Source organism: Aquila chrysaetos, chromosome Z (assembly GCF_900496995.4).
Source record: "Aquila chrysaetos chrysaetos chromosome Z, bAquChr1.4, whole genome shotgun sequence".
NCBI classification, from domain to species: domain Eukaryota; kingdom Metazoa; phylum Chordata; class Aves; order Accipitriformes; family Accipitridae; genus Aquila; species Aquila chrysaetos.
In genome coordinates, this window is record NC_044030.1 from 80662874 (window position 1) to 80669553 (window position 6680).

The 6680-nt window shown below is 36.0% G+C and overlaps 1 long non-coding RNA gene across 1 annotated transcript; it reads right to left on the minus strand.

Moving 5' to 3' along the window:
- Positions 1–4650: 4650 nt before the first annotated feature.
- LOC115337018 lies at positions 4651–5749 on the minus strand. Its single transcript, XR_003922012.1, has 2 exons — positions 5651–5749; positions 4651–4794 (listed from the first exon to the last, which is right to left on the minus strand). It is a non-coding gene; the product is annotated as an uncharacterized LOC115337018 (long non-coding RNA).
- Positions 5750–6680: the final 931 nt, after the last annotated feature.

Here is a 6680-nt window from a genome sequence, read left to right on the forward strand (position 1 = left end):
TCATGATTTGTAAAATAGTCAGGATCATGGTAATTTAGCAGAATGGATAACTCAGAATTAAAATAATTTCAGTTACTAAATTACACCCTTAGTGCCCTTAAAACAGCCCTTAATATATCCCCAAACCCTATGACTGTATTTTAGAGTGGTTGATGCTGGGATGAACAGATTTAGGGATATTTTCTTAAACTATTTGATATCTATGTTAATTAATATATTTTATCAAAGAGCAGAGGCCAAATCTAGCAGAGTGCTTATGAGCTTGTCTGCCCAGTGTGGTGCTAGCACATACCCTGACCTTCTACAACTTGGGTTCTCTAGTCAGATCCCAAGGCTGCTGTAAACGCTAAAATGAAGCACAAGACCACCACTGTGAAATTTGTTGCTGTCCTGGTTTTAAGGTATCCATTTTTCACAATGATAGGACATCAGGGAGGACATGGAGACAGCTGGGGTAGACCTTTTACAGAAAGTTCTCTGAACTGACTATATTTACCGTACATATCAGTCATAAAGATATGTGTTCCTGGAGTGTCAGACGTCCTGGCCAGAGAGAGTTGAACAAAGGATGTGTGTATAAAATGGGAAAAGGCATATATAAAAAAGAAAGAGACAGTAGTAATGCAAAATTTTTTTAGTGAGAGGACAGTAAGATGCACAGTAATAGGAGCAGTGATGATCAAATGACCATCGCCCCCATTTACAAGTTTGATGGGACCCCTACTATCTCTCATAGACTTTCCACTTTCACCTATCCCTGGAAAAATACAGTTTTACAAACTGAATTTCCAGGACCTGCTTTTCAAAATTACTTCCATAGCCTTTTAACTGTTGATAAAGATCACTCTATGCATGTGGGGAGAGATTTTCCTGTGTTGTTTTTTTGTTTGCTTGCTTTTTTTCTGGGATAGACAGGCTGACAGATCCTTCCCTGGTTCTTTCTTTGCTCATTTGTGTAACCCTTTTTTTCTGCAGCACCTTTCACTTGTTGTTAAATAATGAGAACCAAAATGTGCAGGTAGCTGGTCTGTTCTGAAAGGGCTCCCTTTAACTCTCTTTGTATCACTTCAGATGAAAGACATGTAGGATTTTCTTGGATGGCATAAGTTGAGGGCACTTGGGATATTTTTCCTGTTACTCTGAAGGCACAATGTTGGTGATGATACACTGTGTTGTACAGGAACAACATTGTGCTTTCTTGCTGCTATTGGGGAACTTGGTAGTAGTGACATAATCAGCTGACCCTTTGACTGAAGTAAAAAGTGACTCACGTACAGATGATACAGTGACGACATTACAGTATATATCACATGCCTAGCACACATTGACCTAGTTGATAAAAAGGGCACAGATCTGGAATGCAAAGAATAGGCTTCCAAGAAAGTGAAGATCAGGTGCCAAGAGCTCCAAAGCTTCTCACATATTATTTAAACAACAAGGTCTGGGCATGTATTATATAAGGGCAGTGTAATGTCATCAGATTTTGAGGTATATGTCTAAATAGTTCCCTAAAAATCTTTGAAGATCTATAATCTTCAAAAGACATGAAAACAAGTTTGGGGCATTAGAGTGGTGGCTACATTCTGTGACACAACAAGGACAGGGACAGATGTTAAATTTAGGTATGTCTTTTAGACCAAAGACCTCTATGGGCAGAATCATATTCCAAGATACAAAATTAAACATAAATAATCAACAGAGAAGCTCAGATGCCTAACACAGGGTCAGATGAATGACCCTTCGGAGTTGCCTGTTTTGTCTTTAACTCAAAAGTCAGACTAGGACAGGCTTAAAGAGCGTTTAAACAGCTAGTCTGAAATAGTCTTGAGAAATTGAATATCAATGGCTCAGAGCCGATAGAAAAAGACCCAAATATTTATGTTGTGATTCATCATCTTTACTTTTAGATATCTACGCTGGACATCTACCTCTGAGCCATTCAGGTAGGCTCCATTATTGTCTAGGGACAGGAATAGTAATTCATCTGATACATTCTGAACATTTTCTTAAGGACAAGATGAATCATGACCTTGTTTCCCTCACTGGGGTGACAAGATAAAAAATATGCTGCTACCTCACTGATGTCTGCATTTAGTCAGATGAATCCCAGCCTTAATGATCAAGTGGAAGCTAACACTCTCTCTAATAGCTATTTGGAAGCGTCCACATTATCTGAATTGTCTTGATGAAATAAAAGTAGGCTAGTGCTTAGATTTCCAAACCCTTAACCAAGTGACAGCTGGCTCCCTCAGGAAGGATGCTAAAATTTGACTGAAGATGGAGAATGAAAACCATCACTTTTCAGTAGGAGGCCTCTCTAGGTCATTTGTAAGGCAAGCTAAAATTATTTTCTTGAACACAGATTGCAGAATAAGATTCCAGTCTTCAAAGTTCATGATTTTTTTGTTGAAAATATACATTTTTATGGTGAGTAACCATTGCTGAGTGACAGGAGGAAATTCATATTGAAATATGTAAAACATGTTTTGTATTGATTGATTTTCAAGACCACTGAGTAGATTGCACAATTAGATTGACGTTAACAGATTTATTCCATTTCCATGATTCTGTCCAAGCTTTTCAAGCTGTGTTACATAAAACACAAAAAACCCCTCCAAACTAATTGAAATAACATTAGGCATTACACTAATGAAATGAAACATTAAGCATTAATTTAAGCAAATATTAATAAAATAAAAATTAAAACCCATTATGAAATAACATTCTATCTTTCTACCCATCTAATCCATCCATCTAATTTATACATAATGTGTGGGAGCAGATTTTCTTTCAGAGTGTTCTCACCAAAACCTGATACTATTTGGAAGACATGCATGCATATTAATTGTAATATGTGTTACAGATAGAAAAAGATCACTCTTTCCAAAAAGTCATAAGCTTTTACATCTGTTTAGTTACTACCAAGGTTATCAAATAGCTGAAAGGTTTTTTGCATAACACTTAATTTTCAGATCACATGTTCCGTATAGATATGGGGAAACACAGGAAAACATATTGCTTTGGCCTATTACTCAAGAATCTTTATTCAAAAAAGTGCCCTGTTTGTCCTTGCTATAAAGGTGTATATTAGGGATCACAGGCTTAGCCAAATATAAAAAAAAATCTGGTCATTTTTAATCTCATATGTCAAGTTGCTAGAGGAAGAAAAGCGGAAGCAAGCAATCATTTTAACTTAGTATTCAAAGTTCTCAATTCATACAGGGTGTCCACACACACTGCTTATATAATTAGTATTCCTATTAGTAAAGGAGCAGTGAATGTTCTCAATGTTCTCAAAGCTTTTCTTCACACAAAAGAACTACAAATCCATGTGAGGAAATGGAATATTAAAAAAAAAAAAAAAGAAGAAAAAAACAGAAGAGAGAGATTTAGTTGAAAGGAAAGCAGCTGAGAAAATGGAAATTAAAATTTTAAAAAGAGGGAAAAAGAAGTACACAAGGAAAAGGAAGGTGTGAAGTGGCAGAAGAGAGAGAACAAGAAGAGGCAAAGTCAATACACCAAACCATAGGGAGCAGGACTGGCTCATCGCAGGTGCTCACGCAACTATTTATTTGCAACTAATGCTATAATGTTGTTGCATTTGGCAGCTACGTTCCTCCAGATTTATTGTGTAAATGATAAGCACCCACATCCTCATTTCAGCTTCTATTCCAAAGGGCATGATTTTCCTATGTTCTGGATGCTCAAAATATCTGACAGTGCCAGCTGAAACTGTAGATGTTCATACCCTCTGAAAGTTTTATCAACATAGATGCCCACGTGCAAAAGGACATCAAGGAGCTTCTGCCTCACTTTCACATCCTTTGTGGGAAAAAAATTTGGGCAAGTCGGATTATTTTTCTATCCACTGATACACTGTTTTTTACAGGGGGAAGTTCTCTTCAAAAGGAAGTGAACTTTGTAGCACAGCAGGTGGAATTTAAGACCATAGAAAGTGGTCCAGTTCCTCTCTGGTATCTCAACCCCCCACACACCCCAAACCTTAAAACAAAACAAAAAAGAAACACTTATTTATTCTCCCTTCACTAAAGCCATTCTGATTTATGCCAGACTGAGCGTACAATAAGTACGAAGGGAATCCAGCCCCTTCATAAGATTCATTAATAGTGTCCACATGAATATTTCTATGTGTATATCAATATTTTAAAAAAATTGTTCTTGTATGTCTTTTAAATGTGTAAAAAAATTTTTATGGGAACACGTACAATGAAAAACTGGTTACCACATGTCACTATTGAATTTCATCTACATTCATTTATGGTTCTTATTAAATACTAGAATATGTCAAAACCAAATCAAACCAAACCAATGACATGGGTTGTCCAATATAATGCTTTCATAGGAGGAACTAACAGTATGATTTTACTGCCTTTTGTGGTATTTGAACCTGGGCAAATTCAATGGCCTTGCTTTTCTCCCCTCTTGTAAATAATTTGAAGACAAAGTTCTCATGCAAGCCGTGAGGCCCCAAGATATGTAAAGCAACAGCCAAACAGCAAAGTATTTTGATGCAAATTGAGTTTTCTGTGAAAATTAATGAATCTGAGACAGATATACAGTACGCAGCAAGATTCCCCCAAACTGAAAATAGAACAGCAATAAAAATGCCAAGAAGTGATAAGGCAGCAATAACACATGAGAGATTTTATGTATCACTTGGAAAAAAATAGTTACTGTAAATGAGTGGGTGTTCTTCTTGTGCTGTATTTTCCCTCCTTCTTTCCTTTTTTGTTTGTTTGTTTCATTTTCCTTGATTGCTGAACAGAAACGTGTCTGCAAAATGATGGATTAATTAGAAGAAACATACAGCTCTAGTTCCCACCACCACTCTCTCTTTAAAAAAGGAAATAACTTCATCTCTATAAGATCCCTTCCAAAGTCCTCATTATTACAGTGTGGTGGGCTTTGAAAGTCATTTACATAATAGCTAACAAAAATGTACTCAGCAATACACCGGGCCCACTAAACACGGGAGATAATTACATTGGGAGAATGATATTCCACTGCCAGCTCCATTTTCAGGATACATTTATTTGCCCTGTACACAGCCCTGAACAACCAAACACGCATTAACATATTGCGTAGGTGTGCGCTATTGCAATCTACATGATGGGGGAAGGGAAGAAATACAACACACTATTCTTGGCATATATGTACCACCTGAATGGTATTTTTCATTATCTCCTGCACTGGGAACATTGTATTATTCCACTGGGAAGTCATAGCGAAGAGGCTATAATTATCAGCAAAGTAATGGGGATCCTCTTGCTAATGGCCAGCTATTCAAATATCTCAATATAATCGCCTTGCCCAATCTCTCCCCATTGCCTACTCTTCTGGAGAAACTCATCATTTTTTCCACTTACTCCAGCATAATGAATTCATTTTGCATTTTCTTTGTGAGAAATTAAGAGGAATAGCAATGTAATGTGTTGACATTTGAAATGCAGCATAGAAAAGTTTAGACTGGCAATTTAGTTTAATCGCCCACTAGCAGGGAGAGGCTGCTTATTAAATTAGTTCTTCGTGTACAGGACATGTATTTCTCAGTTGATCTCTCTTGTCTTTTTTTTTGTCTTTCATCCATGACTCAGTTCACTAGAAAGAAAGCAGAAAAAAACACACTTACCTCAAGTATTTTAATCTATATATTTCCCTTTATGATCATTGATGTTGATGAAGAGGTTGAGTGATGGGTGAAAGTACTTACATATACACAAGAAAACTCATCTTCTGAAAAACAGTAGAAGTTACTATTAAAAGCCCCTTTAAGATAAGTCCACATAGAATAGTACTGATCATTCATTGTTATAAAAGCTCTCATGGTACTTTTCCAAAACAGCCTGAGTTCATCCCTTGCTTCTTGATGAAATTTCAACACAGGCATTAACAGTCTATTCCTGCTTATGCTTACTTTGATTTTTAACAGAATACGGAATTATTCCATCCCAAGATCACTTACTTAAACGTTGCTCTAAGTGGTAGAAAAATGGCTTCACATATTGTATTTTTGAAGTGGATACATTGGAGGGGCAGCTGGACAAATCTTGGTGGTATTTTTTTTTATTATTTGTTGGTTTTACACAGATGCAAATTATAAGTGTAGGTTATAAAATAGTGGTCATCTGTGTTTGGGATGTCAATGCAGTTTATAACTTGTAGAAAACACTGGTGATGTGTAGGTCATCCAGAAGGGGGACAGGACAGTGAAATATTAATTACTTTTCCCACCACCACATAAAAACTTTTGAGTAACACATATTAATTGCCATAATTATTCCCTGATAATTTCATAGTCTGGAAGTTCTTTCAGGTGCCTCACAACAGTAAGAATACACTGTAATTTCCTTTAAGTGGGCAAAAGTATGTTTAATGTGATTCATATTGAAAAACGTGACAAGTTAAACATAATTTATTTTTATTTTAACATGGCTTTATCTCAATGAAAAAAATTTCATCATTTTAAAAATGCATTTAGCCCTACTATTAATGAGATAACAAAGTCTACACTAACAGATATTATCTGTGGCTAAAAATAGCATCATTTCAAAACAAAAATACAAAATAATCCTCTCAGATAATAAGGGTTGATTCTGGTGTAAAGAATGGAATGGAATAAAATAAAATAAAATTGAATAGATTGTGTTTTGAATCCTTTA